This window comes from Strigops habroptila, chromosome 11 (genome assembly GCF_004027225.2).
Source record: "Strigops habroptila isolate Jane chromosome 11, bStrHab1.2.pri, whole genome shotgun sequence".
In the NCBI taxonomy this organism is placed as follows: Eukaryota; Metazoa; Chordata; class Aves; order Psittaciformes; family Psittacidae; genus Strigops; species Strigops habroptila.
In genome coordinates, this window is record NC_046360.1 from 22,870,150 (window position 1) to 22,892,684 (window position 22,535).

At 45.7% G+C, this 22,535-nt stretch overlaps 1 long non-coding RNA gene across 1 annotated transcript in view; it reads right to left on the reverse strand.

Annotated features, from left to right (window-relative positions):
- LOC115614410 overlaps positions 1-12,214 on the reverse strand; it is a 108,432-nt gene extending 96,218 nt beyond the window's left edge. The window contains exon 1 of the long non-coding RNA XR_003993717.1: positions 11,889-12,214. This is a non-coding gene — a long non-coding RNA (uncharacterized LOC115614410). The remainder of the gene's footprint in view (positions 1-11,888) is intronic.
- Positions 12,215-22,535: the final 10,321 nt, after the last annotated feature.

The following is a 22,535-nucleotide window of genomic DNA, read 5'->3' on the forward strand; positions in this document are numbered from 1 at the left end:
CACACCATTTCAGCCGATGTGTATTTTTGTCAGGGGACCAGTACCTCAAACTCACACCCCATTTATTAGTCTCTCCTCTCCCACGGGAGCTATTCTGTGGGTGAAGCGGAGGAATTCACACCAGGTCTCTCGCTCTCCCTGCTTCCCATCAGCAGAGTCCTTTTAAAGGGAAAACTCAGGCAACAACCGGTGATGTAGGCAGAAGCATTTCTGCCAGCACAGCTCTGTGAGGCAGGGATATGAAGAGGTGTGATCCTTCACCGGTGGAGCCGTGCTGGCAACAATCCCATGTGTAGATACACTTATACCAGCAATTCACCCCCACCTTTTTATTTTAAACAAGGATAACTTGTATTGTGCTGTATGCCTGTGTCCACACAAAAGGTGTACTTCTTCCCTTAAATTCTGACAGTACAAAGCACAGCGATGTCCCGATGAGGAAGCATTTGGTGAGTGTAACAGCCTTTGGTGTCCTATTTTGGGCAGGTGTTCACAGTGTAGCCAAGACCCCAGATTTTTTGGAATAGATGAATGCAACTCAGGTTTATCCCTTGACACATTTCAAAACAGCTCACTGGGAAGAGTTGAGGAAGAGGGGTGAAAACATGACAACAGGCGTCCAGTCACATGCATAAAATGAAAAGTAACTGCATTTTCAGGACACATTACACTTGAGAAAAAGCGAGCTGTAGGTCTTACTGGTGGGGATACGGTGGATGGAGGGAGACAGCACAGATGGAGAGAAACACAGCTGAAAAAAAATCTTCATTTCTGATCAAGAGAATATATTCATGGAATACAGCATGTGATATTTGCCCAGCTGAACACACATCAGCAGCAGGCAGTGGGACCCACAACCACAAAGTGAGAGAAAGCTGTTGGCAGGAGCAGTCCATAAAAAGGACATAAATAATTAGAGTTCTTCTAAACAAGGTCAAGCTTTAGCTGCTGCTTCTCTTCCTCTACTTAACAGCCAAGGGAGATGCTCAGAATGATTCAGGGTGAGTTTTGTCCTGGTAAATCTTAGAGCAAGGTAGAAGATTTGAAAAGAACCAGAGCCTAGCTCTCTACCACAACTTTGCTGTTCATTAAATGCAAGCTGAGCCATGCCCTCAGCAAGTCCTGGAAGATTAGCTTGCTGCACCCTCAAAGCAGCTTTCCTGACAGAACTTGTTTGCTGACACTCTGAACTGTTTCGAGATGCTGCTGCAAGTTTCATGTCCTACTCTACAACACAGTGGTCCCCTGGAGCACCGAACTACAGCGTTTCTCCAACAGTGGTGCCCCTTCCACTTCTCACAGAAGGGGAAAAAATACACAGCAATATCTGCAGATAGGGACTAAAAGGGGTTATATTTTTTAAATTATTCAAGTCAATTTAAATACCCCTCCATCTGCTGCTGCTATGCAAGTGGTTGATTTGGGGTTTAGGTTGGGGGTGGCTGGAATATAATCATCAGTTCTTCAATACTATGGACACAGTTGGACATTTGCCTTTGCATCATCTTCCTAGCACAAACAGCCTTGCCTTCCACAACTTAATGGAAATACAACACAGCAAGGAAGTCAGAAAACAGCAGTTATTATGATGTTAGGATTTCTACTTTGTATTTTAATGAGAAAACTCCCAGAAGCAACTGAGTGATCACAGAGTCTCTCTCCTAAAGTAAAAGACTCTTGTTCCCATAATCCTTACTGCTGGTAAAGAAACATCCAGGACAAATAAATGCAGTGCTCAGTGCCTGGATCTTCATCATCCACCTTCAAGCCTCGATGCTGCTCTAGAAAACAGCACAGAGAGAATACCTGTTCTTGCTCCTGGCCATTTCATACTGAAAATCCCCACAATTCCCCTCCAGCATGAGGACATCCATCAGAAGGAAAGTTATTTCAGCTCTGACAGGCAGTCAGGGGCAGAGCAGGATTGTTACATAAAGCATCAGTGGGAGTAAACAGGAATATTACTTACAGGCAGTAATGCTTCCATCTCAAGGGACCCTCACTGCACCACACAGGCTCTGGGATTCCTCCAAGTGATTAAATACACAGATCGGCTTTTTGGCAGCTATTCAAGACTTCATAGCACAAACCAGCTCCTTCTCCTATATGTATTTTCTGTTTACGTGCACTTCTGCCAATGCTATCTGTCTCCTTCCGTGGAATCTACACTAAACACACGAGGGTCTTTTCGTCTCCAGCCAAAGGATGGAGCAGCAGACACATCTTGGCTTCCAAGGAGCCTTTACAATGTCTGGGTAAGGATTTCTCCACTTGAATACATTGTCCTACTGCAACATCACACAACCATCACTGCTGTGTTCTGGTTTGGAAGCACTTTGTATCCATTTGGCATTATTCTAACACAACTGTGCAAGGAAAAGTGACCATTACTGCCCAATTATGACAATACATAAGATGAGACACCCCCACCAGCCAGCACTAACTCATGAATTGATGGCTATGACACAGAACGGACACAGAAGAAATTCTCTGCCCTTTGGCCAAGCGAATTTTCAAGCTCTCTCATCACTCACAGCACATCCTCTCCTAACAGCAGCACATGAAGGAACCACAGCCCCATGTTGCCTGGCTGCCCAATGCTCTCACATACTGTGCCCCTGCAAACACATGTATCATCTGGACAAACTCAAGCTGTGTTGCCAGAAAGTGACAGTGCATGCTCCACATACAGTCACTTGAACTGACATTCCCCAAGCCAACCCTCCCAGATGAAAAATGGGCTCCATAGGAAATAACTCACCTGTAGGGCCTTAGGAAACACCAGGTTTCCTTCCCTTACAAAGCATTATTCTCTGCTGGCTGACAGCACCTCTTTGTCCAGGCAGAAGAGCAGTGCAAACTGATCCTGGAAGCTATCGTCCACTGCTGCCTTCAGAAGCGAATGCTACTGCCATCACTCAAACATACTCCATCCTCAACTCATGCACTAACATACTGGTTTTCTATCTCCTGTTTTGTGCCATGTACCATTGGTGACTATCACCAAACAAAACCACTGCTGGAATTGCTGAAACCGGCTTTGTGTCCAGGCATGCAGTTACTAGTGTCTTCCTACTGCCCTTTTGGGCAGCATTATATAGCCCCTTACTTCTGCTCCCCAGCTCCGGTTGACTTCAAGACACACACCTGACAAAGCCTTCTCCCTTCCAACCTCCTATGCACAGGACATGGTTGGGATGGAGTTAATTTTCTCCCTAGCAGCCTGTATGGTGCTATGTTTCAGATTTGTGGCTTCATCAGTGTTGATAACACACCAGTGTTCTAGCTTCTACTGAACAGTGCTTGCAGAACATTAAAGACCTTCCCTGTTTCTCACTCTACCCAACCAGTGAGTAGGCTGGGGCTGGGGTAGGGGCTGGGGTAGGGGCTGGGAGGGGACATAGGTGGGACCGAAGGGTGGGTTTGTCGTTCCAAGGTAGCTGTTGCTCAGACAGTGGCTGGACACTGGTCTGCTGATGGAAGGTGGATGACTGCCTTTGCAGCACTTGTGTCATGTGTGTGTCTCTCTTTTTTTCCTTCCCTTATTAAACTGTCTTTACCTTGACCCAAGAGTTTTTCCTCACTTTTGCTCTTCCAATCCTCTTCCCTATCCCACTGGGGCAGAGGAGGGAGCAGTTGGCCAGGTGAATGTTTAGCTGCTGGTTAGGACCAACCCATCACACCCTAAAGCCCTCAAAAGTACATTTTCAGGTTAATCTTTACTGGACTTTTTTTATTTTTATAATCACAGCTAAACCCATCCTGTACCAATCAAAACCTCCCTTCAGCTGTGTCTAACACTGCCCAGCTTTCTGATTTTTTTCAGCTCTCACTGCCATTTCAGACTTTAGGACATGCTAATTCAAAGAAACATAAGTAAAGCCATGTAGGAACCCAGGACACGTTACACCTGTAAGGCATCACAATACTTTTCAGAACGTTTCTAACCCTTGAAGTTTAGAAGGTAAAAGCCATGGACTTGGGGGGAATGGCATTTGGGCTGGATATGAATTCCCAAATCCTCCCTTAGCAGTTAAGTCTCCCTGCAACACTGAGGAAGCAGAGAAAGGAAAAAGCAATCTTGGTCCATCAGTTTTCTGTGCAGTCTCAGCCATGCCCATCTCTGGATTTTGTTCTCAAGTGCTGAAACGTTTCAGGCTGTTCAGACAGGGAGAGCTGTGCTTTTGGAGGCTGTCCAAACCATCCATTAGGCTTCTCTTAGCAAATAAATTGCTCTGCTTGATTCATGGGCAATACTGTTGCCTTTGAAAGGAGTTAACCAGAACATAACCATGACTAGCATGTAGCGCTGCACAAGCTACTGGCACCAATTCGATCAATACTGAAATAAACAGCATGAATTTTGTTCCAACTGAAATATAAGTTGAGTCCTGAAAAGTACCTTTGCAGAGGCCGAGAGAGAATGCTTCTGCAGGTACATGGCCACCCCTGAGCCCCACATTTCATATACAGTCTTTCCTATGATCCTTCGCAGCATTTCTTATTGTCATTTTCTCCACCAGGTGATTATCACACACTTTCCCCACCTTTCTCTGAAAACATCTTTGATTGGTAAAATCTCAGTGCTTAGACCCACTGCAAGAATTTCTGCACCTCCTACAGCATCTTTCCATTGCAATACCACTATTGTGCTCCTCCTAGACAGCTCTGGGACACCAGCACACCACAGAACTACATCCCAGCCCTGTGGCTCTGAAGAAGTGAAACCTGCTCAGGTTCCCCCAGGAGCTGCTGCTTGACCAGCTTGAGTGCTCATCATCAACAGCTCCAACTATCATCTTTTTAACTCTCACAGTCATACTTCGTCACTGGAAGTACCAAATTGCACTGAGTTCCTGAGCAGGATCGCCATCCCTCTCTCCTTCTCTTTCTCTTGTCTTGGCCTTGTCCCACCTTCTGCCTGGTGGGACACAACCCAAGTCTGTTGATAACCTTGCCTGAAGGGTCTCCGACTCAGGATGACAACAAGCATTTCATTAGCAGTTCTCTCAAAGGCTACAGTGATGATAACCAACATGACCAAAGTGGTTGACCTTGCAGAGCAGGCATCATATGCCTGCTTCTTCCTGGTTTGCCCACAGAAGCACAAAGAACTCCCTAACAGCCCAAGCTGGGGGGGACATGCACATCAACAAGCCCCCACCAGTAGGAGCTATGCATGCAATGAAGCAGGAGAGAGTATAGTCACCAGTGTAAGAGCTAGCCATACTTGCAGAACTATTTGTGAGCAGCTATTGAGCCCTCAAATGCCAGACCTCAAAAGCCAACTTCAGCCAGGCAGATGCAAATTTTAAGGACCTCCAGTAAGGTTATTCAAGGTACACCCTTCTCCCTTCAGAATAATCAAATGCAAATCTGGCCTATCATCTGCAGTGCAAACACGACCCAAATGCTTCCAGTGCTGACAAATATATTCCTCCATCGTTGCTCAATCGCTATTTGCTCAGCTTAGCTCCGTGTGTATTGTAACAGCATTTAATACAGAGCCAGCCTTCAAAAGCAGATGAATCCGAAATTAACAACAGAGGCATTTTCGCTCCGAGGCCTGGATGAGAGCATAAAATAACTGAACTTTGTTCCTGTGGCTTATTACATCATCTGGCCCCTCTTTGACTGAAAATATTTCTATTCCTCATTCCAGCCCATCTGTTCTTCAGAAAACTCCTTCTCTCTATTTACTTGAAAAACAAATAACTGGAGGCAAAGGCGCTTCTCCCTCCCCACCCCGAGGAAAGTATGGTCATAATTAAGCAAAGAGCATTGCATGTTTATTCCCGCTAGTGCATGTGCACGCATACACACGTGTGTGCACATGCCTATTTTTAGTTACACTGTCAAAATCAGCCTAATATTTCACAGCAAAGGAGGTCTTGACCTGAAAAACACATCATTATTTCTAATTAAGAAATAAAGAAACAAAATTGTCCAAAATCTCTCTCTGCAGGGAAGCTGTGCTGTGAGATGACGGGTCCTTTCCCTGCTGTTATGTTTGCTTTAGCTTTAATTTACTCTGGTGTGAAAACTGAGTCCAATGAAACTCATCAGCCGGCAGGGAAAGAAAGAAGGGGGTTAGGACAACGGTGCTGCCCTCACCTTCCTGTGTGGGTTGGGAAAGGCATTTTGGGTCTTCTCTTCAGATGAAGCAGCGCATTCCTTCAACAGAGGTTCATCTCATCCAGCACAACCTCACCTGCCCGTACCGCTTTCAGGCTGTCTCTGCTGCTGCACCTTTTCTTGCACTGGAAGGGGACCAAGCTGAAGTGGTACAAACACCTTCTATTGGTGCAACCCATGCCATCAGGATATGAAGTATTTCCACTAAGATAGCTGAGCACATCTATAACAGGAAGGGTATTCTCCTCCTTTTGCCATGTATAATGGAGAAAGGACACATTCCCCTTTGTCTTATCCTTCCTTATTAATCACTTCTGGAAAAAAAACCCATTAATCTAGCATTGCAGGGACAGTGGCTGTAACGAGACGGGTCTCAACCAAGTTCATGGCCCCAGGACACCACTTTAGCACACGCAACAGCAGGAGCATGGAAAGAGAGCTCGATTGCACCATTCCCAGAACAACGCCCACATGCCTGCCAGGCCACTGGGACACAAACACTCTGAAGAAACCCTAAATGACTCAGGGCTGAGCTCACTTGAAACAATGACTGCGAAACCACACGCGAAGGAGTGAAACCCCCTCTATTGACCACGCTGATGAATTCTCAGAAATTGCTGGCCAAGGGGAAATGCGTTTGGACTGTTTGACAGACGGAAATCACTTGGGCAAGGCTGCCCAGTGGCGATGTTCTCCTCTGGCAGAGCAGGGAGGCAGAGCAGACCTCCAGGATGTGCCTCCATGGTGGTAGGGCCCAGCAGCATGCACAAGCTCAGCCCTTCACACCTTTCTTAGGAGCTGACTTATTTTTCACAGGACAAAGGAGAGGCTGTGTAAGTTTGAACAGTGACACTTGGTCAGATTTTTCCTTTCAGATACATCTCCAGGCTAGGCAGGAAATTCATAGGATCATAGAATGATTTGGGTTGGAAAGGACTTTAAGATCATCTAGTTCCAACCCCACTGACATGGGCAGGGACACCTCACACTAGACCATGTCGCCCAAGGCTCTGTCCAACCTGGCCTTGAACACTGCCAGGGATGGAGCATTTACCACTTCTTTGGGCAACCTGTTGCAGTGCCTCACCACCCTCACAGTAAAGAACTTCTTCCTTGTATCTAACCTAAACTTCCACTGTTTAATTTTGAACCCATTACCCCTTGTCCTATTGCTACAGTCCCTAATGAAGACTCCCTCTCCAGCATCCTTGTAGGCCCCCTTCAGCTGCCGGAAGGCTGCTCTGAGGTCTCCATGAAGCTTCTCTTTTCCAGGCTGAACAGCCCCAACTTTCTCAGCCTGTCTTCATACAGGAGGTGCTCCAGCCCTCTTATCATCCTCGTGGCCTCCTCTGGACTCGCTCCAACAGCTCCATGTCCTTTTTATGTTGAGGTCACCAGAACTGCACACAATGCTCCAAGGGAGGTCTCACGAGAGCAGAGTAGAGGGGCAGGATCACCTCCTTCAACCTGCTGGTCATGCTTCTTTTGATGCAGCCCTGGATACGGTTGGCTTTCTGGGCTGCAAGCGCACACTGCCGGCTCATGTTAAGCTTCTCGTCAACCAACACCCCCAAGTCCTTCTCCACAGGGCTGCTCTGAATCTCTTCTCCGCCCAACCTGTAGCTGTGCCTGGGATTGTCCCGACCCAGGTGTAGGAGCTCGCGCTGGCTTGGTTGAAGTTCATGAGGTTGTCACTGGCCCACCTCACAAGCATGTTCCACCACATGGGACACAATACACTGCACAACAGCCCAAATTAGCAAAGTTTCTAGGTAGGGTTGGAGATCATTGATACTTCATGCTCATCATACCCTCTGTTAACATCCTCAACACCTACCTAATTTGGGCTCTGTCTACTTAGATCTGTACCATGACCATTAGTTGTATCACAAGGAATTCCACTGATGCAAATCTACTTTGATGCTTGTGGTGTATCAAAAATTGTCACTTTCTATATACAGGGTCTATTCATGTGCTTCTGGGTTATAATTCACAGTTGGTTACACTTGAAACAGAGAGGTTTCAGTGCAACTGCTGAAAAGATTACAGTGTATAAGACAATAAAAACCCAAGTAGCAAACCACTGAGGGTTTGAAGCACTTGAAGTCTGTATAGACATGGTACACAAAGAATGGGAAAGAAAACAGGGATTCAGAAAGCTGAGATAACTACAGCTCTGAAAGGAAGGAAGTGCTCTCCTGGTGTATACAACCCACAAATCCGAAGCAAAGCCAGGTTCCAACTTAAACCCTTTCCAGCGATAAAAGGAAAAAGATATTCTGAATTAGGTCACTGAAATACCAAATAAAAGGCAAGTATGTCCACCTTCAAGCCATCATGCACCCATTTTTTTCCCCCCAGTTAGAACTACTGAGCAAATCCTACCCAAACTCTTGGAGAGAGTAGGGTGCAGAAGACATGCTTCTGCACATGTGTACCCCTCGCCACATTTTGTCAGCCTGGCTGTGAAAGGAGCACCAGTTCACCCAGCACTTCATTAGCTGCCATGCAAAGCCCAAAGGACTGCTGCAAGAATGACCTACAAGAATCCAGTTTGATGTAAGTGCTAACGACTTTATCGGGTGGGATCGCCCACCTGTGTGTGAAGTGCAGAAAGAAAACCCACACTACTGGCTTTTATAGAAAAAAGAAACACACACCAAGTAATATGCGTTAAGTCTGCATTCATGTTGAGAATGAAATGGGTTCACCATGTCCTGCTTTATCCACAGGGGTACAAAATGCAAGTGGTTTGCCTTTCTTTTCTCACCTCTTGACATTGTCGGAAGATTCCATCAAGCCCAAGGAGTACATCAGGCAGACAGCTACACTCAATCCATTTAGCAAAGCAGCTGTGCTTGCAACAGATTTCATTTCCCATACAGAATGAAACAAATCTTGCAAAGTGCATTATTCAAGAGAACAGAGTTTAAAGTAGTTGCCTGCAATCTGTGGGCACTGCAGGTACAGGCAGCAGCAGCTTTTTTCTTCACAGCAATTTATTGATGCAAAAGATCTAAGAACTGGGCCTTTAAATTTTTGTATCTCCTGACATACCTGATTTCCAGATATAACTATTTGCAGGTACAAGTTATTGTCTTTTCCAACTGCAGTCCATAGAAATACTGCCCTTGACTACCAGATTCCTTTGCTCCTGGTTAAGGAAGGAAGATGCTTTTCTACAGATACAACTCAAATGTGCAAAATATGCTACTGTGTCCTTGAGCCTGAAGCCTCTAACCCCTTCCTGACTTGTGGCATCAAAGTATTCCACTGATTTGCCTGACTTGTTTTCTCAATTCACTGCACCCAGCTGGAGGGTGTCCTGCTCTCTACAATAACCCCTCCAACTTCCAGCACTGCACCTCTCCGGACTAATCATGTAGCCCAGACCAGAGGTAAGTAATGCACAGCGGGAGAGGGTATTTTCTTCCTGCTTGTCTGTAGCTTCATCCTTCTACTTGCCTCTGGGTAGTGTTACTAAATACTGACATTTTTTTTCAAGCTTAGAACTGGCACAAGTGATTTCCTGATGTCTTGGAACCCATCCAAACCATCCATTAGCCACAAGTTCACGAACTGATACATCTTCCAAAAGGCTCATGGGCAACACTATTGTTTCTAAAAAGAAGTTAACTTCAGGTAAATGAAAGTATGATTTACTGCCTGGGACAGGTTGCCTGCAGTAAATAACTCAGGATTTATGAATCCTGGAGTCCGTAAGACTCCATTCATCTGCAGCAATAAGGGGCCCTTGGACCACTCAGCACAGTAACTTGCCATTAAATCACTGTTATTTATGTGCATCGCTGTAGGAGGCTTGGATGTGGATCACATCTCCATGGCACTAGGCGCTACCCAAACACTATATCAGGTCATCACAGTCACATTATCCTGATAGTGCTGGTTGACATGGCCCTGAGCAGGAACTCCTTCCAGCATCATCTCCTACACCTCCCCTGCCATCTGCTTCATTGCAGGTGACATAGAGCATTTGTGAGCCAGATGGGTAGCTTCTTCTGGGGAAGGGGCTGGTGAGAGACTCTCAGTTCCTAGTCACAAGTTTGAGTCCTTGGCATGGTGATCACCAAGGCAAACTGAGGCCACAATGCAGCCCCAGTGATTTACTGTCATGCAAGACCTTCCCTCCCACTAGCTGCCGGCTTTTCAAGGCAGGCTTGCTGCTATCCAGCAGAAAACAGAGCACCCAAATTTAGAGACCTGATCTTCCCCCTCAGCATAGGGCCTCTGGCCTTGCTTCCAGACTTCACAGTCTTCTCAGCAGTACCAGTCCTGAGCAATGAGAGGTCCCTACCATCGGCCCTAACTGTAGAGGCTCCTTCCTGCCATTGTTTTCTGTGTTTCCACTATTACTGAATTCCCTCCAACCACACTAAGCCTTTAATATTGCATTGCCAAATGTGAGGTGGATTTCTCACCCGTAGAGAGCTTGCCAGACCCTCACGATTCACCATGTGCAACTGTTGTCTGCAGTGCATATCCCTAATACACCTTGCAGCGAGCGCCTGTAGCAGCACATCTCAGGCTTGATGTTAAGGCAAAGCCCGAGTGTTCTGCTGCTTCAAACCCCTCTGTCCAACACCTATGATCTTACAGCAGTTTCACACGCAACTTCCAGAAATATATTCTTCATAACACTGTTGCAAAATGACCTCAAGGGACCGAGTATCATCAATGACTGAGCCACCATCCCTTCACTGTGTGCAGCCTATGAAGCTGAGCCATCTGCTTCTCGACACTCTGAGCAGAGCTGGCCCTTCACAAACTCTCCACACTAGTAGGACCTGCTGGTAGTGTATGGTGGAGGGAAAAACTTTACTTCACGCTTGTGAGTTTTTACATCATGGTCAAAACCAAAATAATTCTGATCCCCATCTGTTTTTCAGTATAAGGCATTGATTTTCTGAGGCAAGGGGAGCTGTTAATATGGGACAGAGACACCCTTATAAAACAAAAGGTGTTTACCATTATCCAATACCATGCCATACCAGGGTTGATCGTGATCTGGTGTGTGTTTCTTCCCCCCTGCCCCTTCCTAGAGGCTTCAAACCGGACTCAAACATACAGATACTTGCATGGTGGGTGAATAACCACTCAAACCATATGAACGTTGCCATGAGTGAAAGTACTCTGAGCCAGCAGCGGGGAAAAACACTTTTACCAAAACCACAGAATGGGGAATGCAGGAAAGCAGCAGTGCCAGGGAGGCGAGAAGCATCTATGTGAAAATGGCACCCTTGGATGCACAAGCAGGTTGAAATCTTCCTCACAGTTACACCCAGCAAAGAGACCTCTCTGCATGCAGAGGCCACCAGCTACTGAATCTGCTGCACTGGGGCCAGCAATCATACAAACTTCATCAAGGCTCAATTCAGACAGAATAGAAACCCATTGAAAAATAAAACTGAGTTGAATTCACATTCTTTTCCTGAGGTTGACAAGGTTTAACAGGTTGACTCTGCCCGCAACTTTGCACACAGAGCTATAGAAAATGCCAGAGTTTCACTCATTTTCTGCATGTTACTGTGGTAGCAGGTAATTCTTAATAACTCCTCAGAGCCACCCAATAATTGTAAAAACAGTTTCACAGTTAATTTGTAGGAAAAAAAAAAAAGAAAAATAAATGATTTTAAATACTCTTTTAAAGTTGAAATTCAATCTCCAGACCAAAAGTCACAAATATCCAGAGTTACCTAGAAGGAAACATTGAAAAGCCTGCTTGAGCAACTCACCTCCAAAACACTCCACCAGCTGCAGCAAGCACTGGCCCCAGCACAGGCTCCACTTCAGGGGCTGAGCATCACACAGCAACCAGAGCAAACCCAGCAATCTTTGGAGGAGCTGCTGATCTGGTACTTAAGAGATGTGGGTTTCCCTTCCACCGCCAGCGCTGCTGTTCCTGCATGTTCTCAGCCAGGCACACAATTGGCACTTCTGTTGAAGAGAAAAGTTAACAATTCATGTCTTGCTCGTCACCTTGTTGGTAAGGGCACAAGCCCCTTGGAGCAGGGCTGTCCTTCCCCATGTGTTCTGCCCAGCCTGGACGGCCACTGTTAACCAGAGTCTCAAAACACAAATGTTGATGAGCAGTGGCTAATAAGGAGCATATATGTATGTAGACAGAGACATAGAAGACGACCCCCCTACCAAACATGTCTGTGTTTCCTTGGCAGGAATGACACAGTATGATGAAGACTTCAGGCTCTGATGTGTTAATAAAATGCCAAAAGGAAGCCCAGCTACTAAAACACCTTTTTGGAGATGCTGCTAATCTCAAGTCTCTTGATTTACACACTCCATGTTCCTGCTCCCTGGGAGAGTAGTCACAGATTTTGCTTTTAAGCCCTCAGCAAGTTTCACACTGCATCACAACTATGTTTCATACACATTATAACAGGCACTTAATTTCCAAATCCTCGTAAAAAAATGCACTGAATCAGTCCTACAGTTTTAATCAACCTCTAAACAAAGACCAGGCAAGTTCCTGGTTTTGACATAGAGCAAGGTATTGCCTTGGCATGGCCTAGAAAGCCCTACCTCATTTCCCAGGCACCATAAATCTCGACTATCAGGCAAAGTGCTGGTGGTTACATATAAGAAGTATGTTACATACATCATGTTACATGCAACACAATGGGCCCTTGGCTTCAAGGAAACCAATTTGTTAAAGCATCTTGAACAGAAATTTTGGGCAGGACTGTAACACCCTGCAGTATCTCTCAGGGGAGGAGGACAAGTTGGGACAGGTTTTAGTGCCCTGCATTCGGTGACTGTGCCTGCCATACACATGCCTTCCAGCCAGCAGCTCTTCAGACACCTGGAGGTCTTGACTACTATGGTTTCATGGTGGCTGCAAACCGACTGAAGAAGTCCATGCTGGAGGCTTTCCCCAGCAAAGATGGAGACACCTATGGGCACTTGCTGGCCAGCAGACAGAGCAGCATGGCACTGAGGTAGAAAGGCTGAAAAGAGCTTACACCATTGACCCATTGTAAGCAAGCTCACAAACTCAATGATTTTCCTCTCTGGGAGCTCTTACTAAAACATTAATGATCTCTGATCGGTCCCATTTTGCTTCCACCTTGGGATTAAGCCCTGAGATGTGCAGAATACATGAAAAATCACATTGAGAAACTGAGGAAGCTGTATCACATCTATTGGCTGAAAGGTCCAAGATCACTTAGAGCTCTCACTTGGGGGCTATGAGCTACCAGTGACTCACTGGGGTTTCTACCACAGCAATCTTGATTCATTGATTTTCTGTAACAAAGGATCTTGTATTTATCACACTTAACATGGGCCCAAACCTTCCCTGCACACGTTTCAATTCATACATTTCAACTTCCGGTCCAACAACTGCAGCTAAGAGGAGTAAATGTTCTGCAAATATCCAATTACTTAAAATACACAGCAGTGAAAAGTCTGTGCTGGTGTAATCACATCTGCATGTGGCCTCTAACAGGCTGAACCTTGTGAGCTTTCCAGCAATAACACAATGCAGGATGCATGTTTTCCAGAGGGCTGGTTGTCCCCATAGCACCCATCTGCAGGTTCTCTAGCCCTGTCTGCACCAAAGCACCAGCACGGGACATGGGGCTCCTCCTGCAGTGAGACCAGACAAGCTTCAAATGCCTGTCACCAAGGGCTGTCCCGCACCTCCCCAGGTTCCTCTGCAGGTCCTGAAACAGTTCTACAACATCTGTCCCTAGGAAACCACAAACACCATGTCTACACAGCTGCTACTCTCACTTGGTACCATGGCACAGGGGTGCCCACACAACACCTACATGCTCCTCCAGAAGCACCCGACTGGAGGCTTTTGGTCAGACACTTCCCCTTCCTCTGCCAGCGTCCTTACTCATTCCCAGATCGCCTTTCTCCACTGCCTCCATATTCTTCTCCCTCTCCCCACCCCATCTTGTTTCTCTTTGCAAGGCCCTTTTCTTTGGAAATGACACAGTTTCCCTTTGGGGGAGATTAGCAAGCGGGGTTTGGCTGTCGTGCCTGCGATCCCTCAGCACGGAGCAGTAGGTGGGGAAAAGAAATAATATATAACTTCTAGTGCTCAATGGCCCCTCTGTGTGCATGTTCCTCGTGTGGGTGGTGGTTAATCACGCTGCCTTCAGCGCCGCTGCTCTATCACTAACGTATCACGTCCTCCATTAAACGCGGTGCTGCAGGTATGTGGTCTGCATGTCCTTCTGCACGTCAGCCCCGCGAGAGGGGGCACAGGGGCTTGCCAGCCCTGCAGCACACACAGGCAGCCCCCAAGGTATTTGAGGGGAAAAAAAGACTGCCAAAGCCAGTTCCTTCTCTTATTCCAGCACTTTGAAAAAGTAAATACAGAGGGAACAAGACTACCTGAAGCCATGGGGAAAGAGAATATAGAGCTGAGCACAGAGAGAATAGTTGCACAACTGTAAGGAGAGCTAAAGGAAAAATGCCTTGTTGTGACAGGTTTTCCACGGGATCATAGCTGTCAGAGCAGCATGGGACTCAAGGGAAGAACATTCTTCAACAACCTTGAGGAAAAGGAAGGATGATTGTGATTTCCTTCCCAAACATTTTATATTTAGGATTCATTACCACAGTGATGTGCCAGGCCATCTCTCCAGGTTAAGGTCTTTTCATCCTTTCTCCTGGGAAACCCTTCCTTGTGTCAACAATGCTCAAGGCCACATCCTCGTCTGGCATGAATTCCCACAGCTCCCAGTGAAGCTACAACCACCACCAGCAGCATCCACTCAGCACACCCTTAAACTTTTCTTAACTTCCTCTGCTGCCTCTTACACTAAAGCCCCTTTGGGCTAGAGCTCCTCTTCCTTCAAAGTGGCTCACCCCTTCACATGCTTGAAAGTACACTCAACTTTTCACCGTTTCAGCAAGGAAAATTTAGCTGTTGCAGTCACTCCTTTGATCCACCCCACCCTCGCACACTCCATCTGCTATGGAGCCTCCTGCTCCTACACACTTCTGAACGCTCATGTGAAGCAAGCAGAAACCCCAACATTTCTGAGGTGGGACCGAGTCTGGCACAGGATGTAGGCAAAGAAACCAGTGGATTAACAGCCATGAGGGAACCTCAGCCAGGCTTCAAACATAAAACCCAATACTTCCTGCATGGCTGAGGAGCACATGCCTGAGGGACAGTATCCCTTTATGTGCTCCCAGACACGCTGTGCGCACTTAGGTCTCAAGAGTCCAATAAGCTTCATTCAGCAGGAGCAAAAAATAGACAAAGATGAAATCAAATATCATGACATTTTCTCAACGCTTCTAGTCAAACAGAAAATTAAACAGGCTCAGTATTATTGCCAGAATGTTAATTTATGCACTGCTTTGGGGAAAGCAGACTCAGGCGCACACAGAAGGTCAGGTTTAATGCTGTTATTAACTATCCCCTCCTTCCCAATAGAAATCCTCATGGAGCTACTTCCCAAAGGAGGAATATTTAACATGGGGAAGAGGTGGATGAAGGGCTGGAACTTTATATGGAAGAAGATAGCGAACACATTTCAAATCACTCGGTGACAGGCATGCTGGGAGGGCACCATCTACCCCAAAATCATCCCAACCTCAGCCCATTCATGCAATGGCTTCTGCATGTAACAGTGTTATGGATACACTATACTGGTGGCTTTTGGTTTTATTTGTTTGTTGGTTTGTTTGGTGGTTTTTGTTACGACACAGAGACACTAAAATCTATTATCCTGAACCCACGAAATAGGTAGTGGGAGAGTTTACCCTCTTCAAATATCAAAGATTGAATTAATAAATAAAACACTGAATCTGAATCAAAGTTCTAATAATGTGAGTTAAAGGAGTAGAAGTATTTCTGCATCATGCTCATGAAAGCACTGTGAGGGAGGGCTGGAAAGCTGGCTTAAAAACAGTAGCTTGCAAACGACAAAAAATTTCTAAGTATGACCCTTGCCCCAGGCTCCTCAAAATCAGGTTTCGTGCCCTGTCTGTACAGTGATGTGTATGTGGAAATCACATACACCCTTTGGGCTGGAAGATTCCTCCTATGGGTCAAACCCCCTGTTTTCATACAGCGTAGAACACAGCCAGCAATATAAAACTAGTGCTGGCTGCGCTGGCAATACACATGGAGGAGAGCTGGGCCCAGAAAGGAGGGGAACTGGGAAAAAGTGTGAAATCATCTGTCCCCACAGGAACCAAACACCAGCTGTAGCTGTGAAAATGGATCTCCAAACCCACCAGCAACATTAGAGGAAGAGGGAACCCTCCTTCCCTGAAATCATACCACACAGAGGCCATGACCATGGTGTTACCAGCTTACTGTGGACAAGAGCTGATATGCAGGTTCCCCAGTGGGCCGTGGTAGCTCTTTGATGACCCAGTTTTGGGTCATCTTTCTGAGTTCTCTGGCAACTGAAGGAGCTGGACAGGAAAAATGGACTGACTGCACATGAAATGTGAACCTGAAGCACTTGCTGAAATGAACACTCATTACATTCAAAGACTTGCAAGGGAATTGAATACTGTAATGATTTTTTTAGAAGCCTGAGCAAACAGATGCGTTGTGAGCACCTCACAAAATCCCTTTCCTGAATTCATATTTACCAGCCCCGGGAAGTGTCTCTTTCTTGGAAGATCAAACATCCTGAATCCTTCCAACTAATTAAATGGATTTCCCTGGGAATAAGTCACAGTTGTCACTTAATCAGATGGTGCATTTTAATAAAATGTTGGCTTTCCAGTGTTGAAGTACCTGATTTCCCGCTTGTTCAGGACTCGAGTCCAGTTTGTTAACAAACAGCTCAGCAGAAAAATTTATGCCACCAATTCAAGCCCCCATTTCAGGTGGTTTTTTTTTGCTTCTCCTTTCATATCCTTATTAGGGTCTTCCTAACAATGACAATGTGGACGGAAACAAGCAGTGGGCCTCTTGGGAATGATCTCTCATATTCTTCCCTGGCAATATAACAATGAAGCAACCCCACCTGGTAACTCGTATCACTTCTACCAGTGAAATGCTTATGCCCAAGTAGCCTCCGTTACCACATGCGGGAGGGACCAAGCCTTGAGATGCATCTGGTCACATTTCATTCATTCCCAAGAGGAACTTAGAGAGATGCAGCTCCTTGCCAGGAGCTTTTTAGGGGTATCACAAACCGTGCACCAAATTGCTTACTCATAGCCAGTGTCACAATAAGAAAACATTACCAAAGTCTTTCAGTACAAGTCATTAACACATTGAAGTCACCAAGGGTGACAGTTGCAATTCTGCTCTAGGTACCAACTCTGTGGACCATTATCTCCAGTTTAAGTAGGAAGACAAACGAGTAGGAGCCGGACTCTCTAAGTTTCTTGTGAAGAGCCATCTTTGTGCAGGCAACAATAGAGGCCAGTTATATGAGGCATGATACTATGGCTAAAAGTGAAGGAGGCTGAGGGCAGACCAAGGGAAAGGAGACCCAACTAGAACTCCCCTGCTAAAGTTGCAAAGGCTATAGAAAAGGCCATGAAAGACACTAGACTGCTTGCATGACCAAGAGGTCAATCATACCAAGTATATGTCTTCAGCAAGCTTTTCATAAGTGGACATTTTGAAAAGGGAAGTAAATTGTCTTTCTCTCTTCCACTTAGAAGTCTTTCTCCCCAAACCAATACGAACATAATATGACTAAGTTTTCTAGATCTCTGTCAAACACGTGAGGTAGGTCAGCAGGGACACTTAAGTCCCTCTTTAACAGAAAAGCAGGCTAGTAAGTTGTTCTCTAACAGGACAAACTCAGAGTGGTTTTGTTTTGGTGGGGTTTTTTTCCAGGTTAAGTGGGGTTAACATTTGGATGAGAAACACATTCCAATGTGATTTCATCACTGAAATGGAGCCATTCCTTGGGTGGAGTCCTGCAGCTGCTGGTAGTGCACATGTATTTTGCTCAATATATCCAAAGAAAGAATTATGCAAGTAATCGAACAAAACAACTGAGGATACATCACAATTTGGGCAGGCCACTGAGGTGAACTGTCCTTGTTCTTGCTGTATGCACCAAGAAGATCAAAAGATTTTTGTGTTCCTTGAGGACTGATTTTTTTTTTTTTTTCCCCCAGCCATATGGGAAAGAGAAGACTTCTCCTTCACCAGAAAGGCAGAAGGCTGATGGTACCAGCATAGGGAACATCTCCCTGAAGCAGCAACCTGTCCTGCCACTCCTGTCCTTCACTTGCACACCTCTTTCTCAAGGAGCATACAGCACCACCACCTTGCTGGGTGCCAACCTGAGAGATCCTGACTGCAGATCAGGAAGCCATGAGGGACATCAACACGTGCTGATATTCACCTGGCAGCAAAGTCAAGAGAGATGCCCCTTGCCTTCACCCAAGCGATGACTGAACAGCCGATAACTGTACAGTGCTATCGAACATACACAGCAAGATGCCAGCTATTAACTTCTCACATTTTTTCCCCAACCTCCCCTCTTCTCACACCTTGCCAGCTCACTTTACCCTTCCTTACAGCAGGCTGAAGCCACTTCATATCCTGCTGGCTTTATTCCAGCTGTCTTGACACAACATAGTTTCTCCTATTTCTAATCATGCACTTCCTGACATGATCCCCATTGGAAACCTCCAGTTCTGATAACATTCGATGACCTTTCCTTTATTATTTCCCCATGGTGCTCTTCAGTCCCTGATAGGTTCTAAAAGTGGGATTTGCCTTCCTGGAGAGCCAGACACTTGGGGTAAATGACTCATGAGCCTTGGCATGCAGCTCCAACAGCCCAGGACACAAAGGCAGAACTTTCCCCCACACGCAGTGGATCTAACAGTAGGAAGTATTATTTTGCAGGGCTGTGCTCAGTGATTTCCTAGAAAAGCAACAAAAATGCCACATGTGTTTGTGTTTCCATGTGGATTCGGCACAAGGAAATCCACACAGGCCACATGCGGTTTAGAAATGGTAGGTGTTGTGAGCCTCATGTCTGCATAATGTCTTGCCATTGGTATGCAGTAAACATTCCACATCTTTAGGGGAAACACCCACATAGCCAGGAGAAGGAGGGGTTTTAAAACCCAAGATCCTAACTTCAGCGCAAAGGCACGAGCAGACAATAAATTCTACATCTGTGAAGGAAGCATCCAATTCCACTCAATTATTTCGATACGCTACTTTAGCAAAGCAGTTCTGCAAGAGCAATCAGAGATGGACCAAAAAAAAGCCTTTGAGACATACGAACTGCAAAGAGAGAAAGATGCCTTAGAGTTAAGGCTTTGCCAATGACCAGGTCACACAGCAGAAGTCAACAGGGCCAGATTTCTACCCAGCTTTACAGCTTACAATCAGAGCCTTGTTCAGAAAGAAAAATCAGCTCTTATCTCACTACCAAAAAAGTCAATACACCAGAGCACTCAGCTTGGAGCATGACACTAAGCTGTTGCTAAATCACATCCTCTGTATCACAAGGATCCTGACAGGTATTGCCTCTGGGATAAATTTTTGCCTGTCACAAGGGATCACAATCATGCATGTTTCTTTGTCCCTCTGCCATCCCTCTCTGAGATGAGGATGGATGTTCCAACGTTGCTTTATTGTTTTCCCCATTTTATATTTGATTTTAAGCAAACATTTCCTAAATAAAAAAAATTTGGTTCAAAATGTAGAATACTTCAATATGAAAGACAAAGAACATGGAAAGTATTTGAACTGAAGCAAGAATGTCTCCACTGAATTAACCCAAATGTTCCCTTCGATTTTCTGTTGAAGAAAAAATGTCAGATTTTGATTCAAGTCTGAATTGAGATTGAATATTTAACGTTACCTCAAACATCCTAGAGAAAAAAAGAAGCAAATGAAAGCTTTTCCAAGCAGAACAACCTGTTTCTTGCAGTGAAGCGGCCAGTGCCACCTTTCATAGCAGGATGGCCTGAGAGATCCACCCAACCCACTTCACATGCACTGAGTGACTGAATACACCCATGTCCCTTCACAGCAGAGAATCAGCAACTGTATGAGCTTTAGTCCTTTTTGGGAAATAGACGTATAGTGTGCTCCTCAGGTTCATGTCACAAACATCATATCTACAGAAACATCTGCATGTGAGCACACAGCAGATATACAGGCCAACACCTAAGCAGCACATGCCTCATCCCCCGTGCACAGATTCCCAAAGGGCCGAACAGTTGCAGAAGCTACAAGAACTCCGAAGCCACTAGAGACCAGGGAGGTGTCTGTAGGGAACATGTAGGGAAGCTGGAGGAGCTCTGACAACCCAGACACTTTGGGCCGGGGAGAGCAAGAGACCACAAAAATTTCCACTACAGTATTACTGGGGAAAAAAAATCATGTATGATTCAACACATCTCTGAAGGAAGAGTCATGTGGAGAAACATTATTTGAGGAATGAAGGATGGGAAAAAAAAAGAGAGAGCCAGGAGGTCATTTATATTGATTCCAGGCTGAACCTCGTAGATTAAATATGGGGGAAAAAATACGTATTGACAGCTCAATGTTGACTCTAAGCCGGTTATTAGAACAAAGCAGGCTGAGCGTGATTTTTAGAGGAAATAGCTTCTGATAGGGTCCTGGTGATACGTTTCTTAGGTAACTGGACTCCAGCCAAACCATCTGGCTCTTCTGCATTTCATTCTAACAAAGAGGACTTCACAAAGCCTGGAAGAAAATACTGTACTCAAGAAATGTAAGAATTGTGTTCATAGATGTGCCAATCCAGGAGATATCTGATATATTTTAGAAGGATTTAGAGTTAGATGAAAGAAAGTATGGAAATAGGAAAAAAAATCCTGGAAAAAGTGCTTACACCTGAAAGAAAAGCAGGACAGCCCCTGTGATGCTGTGGGGTTTTGCATTATTTGATCCTATTCAGGAAACAAGCATCTTGCTACTGAAACACAAAGCCTCTTTCTCCTGGGCAGAAGAGAATAGCAGTCTCAGGGTCACATTTCCCAAGACAGCATCTCAGTTGAGTTTAGAAGAGACCACTTCAAGAGGGTAGCTTGCCTGCCTTCTTTCCATCAAAACTATTGAAGAGCTATTTAAACCTGAACATGACGACAGTTTCCTCCAATGCAGAGACACCCAAGTGAAATGGCCCCAACCCAAATCACAGCCTGCTCATCTCCAGCCTGTTCAGCAATCAGGGAAAACCACAGGTCTTCCTCAAAGTCCCTGCACCTCCGTCTACTTAATCTACTGCCTTTAATCTCAGTAGCTAAAGCAAAATTGGATTCGTAGGGATGTTCACTGTGGGGAGCGAGAATGTAACTGTGTCACACTGAGTCTGCCATGACAAACCTGTGTTGAGCTGACAACCACAGAATATTTGACAGGGAAATGGACAATTAGGGTTCTCAGCAGATGCTCCTCATCTGCTCTCCAAGGCAGGTGGGAGCTTACTGATAAATTCCTTGAGTTCAGATGGGTGTCAGAGGAGGTTCTTCCTGTCTCAGACCTGCCAAGTGCTCTGTCATAGCAAAAAACCATGATGGCTCTCCTCTTTATCAGCCAGGCACAGGAACAAAAATGATGGGACATAGCAGAGAGAGACTGACCTTTGCCAGCTCTTAGGCACCCTTTGATATCTCATTTCTCTGACAAGGGCCATCTGCTTTCATTCAAGTTCCTACCTGCACTGGATATGTGGCAGCTGTTCCCATGCAGAGAACAACCCTGGCTTGTTGAGGTGACCCACAACAGCCACTGTGCAAGGCAAGAAGGCCCACTGCGAAAAGGACAAGGTAAGAGTCTGCAGGACAGAGACAGCCGGACAAAGTCTGGGTGCTCCAAGGAAGCCACAGAGTTTGTCCTGCAAATGAAGGAGAGCTTCTCTGGGTCCCAATCCAGGAGGAGTTAAGAGATCTCCCAGCTGTGTATATGTGTATGCAAATACAAACAATTCTAACACTACAAAATAGCACCTTTTGTGTCTAATAGTCATTCTTGGAGATTCCAGTTTTCATCATCTTGGGAATCTTTTACTGAACTGTGGACTTGCAGTGCTACACTAACGGGTTGGGTTAAGTAAACAGCTCTGATCCCACTGCCAAGCTTCCCTTTGCTTTTTCTACTCTTCCAGACTCCCAGCAATGTCGGGTATCACACTCTGTTCCCAGCTGCTGGGGCAGCTGGACAAGGTGCCCTGCCAGCATCCAGCACCCTCTGTGTGAGCAGGAATGGCAAACTGCTGTAATCAAAAGAAACCAAGATTGACAGAGCACATCATCAGAGTTAAAGCCAACGAACACTTAGCTACAGGCTGTGCTCCTCCAGTGCCTCAAGCAGCTTCGCACTAGCACTGCCTAGGTGGAACCATAGACACATGCATCACAGCTCTCCTCTCTTTCCCATGTCCCAGCTCCTCACTTGGTTTTTATCTCAGCAAAACAACCCC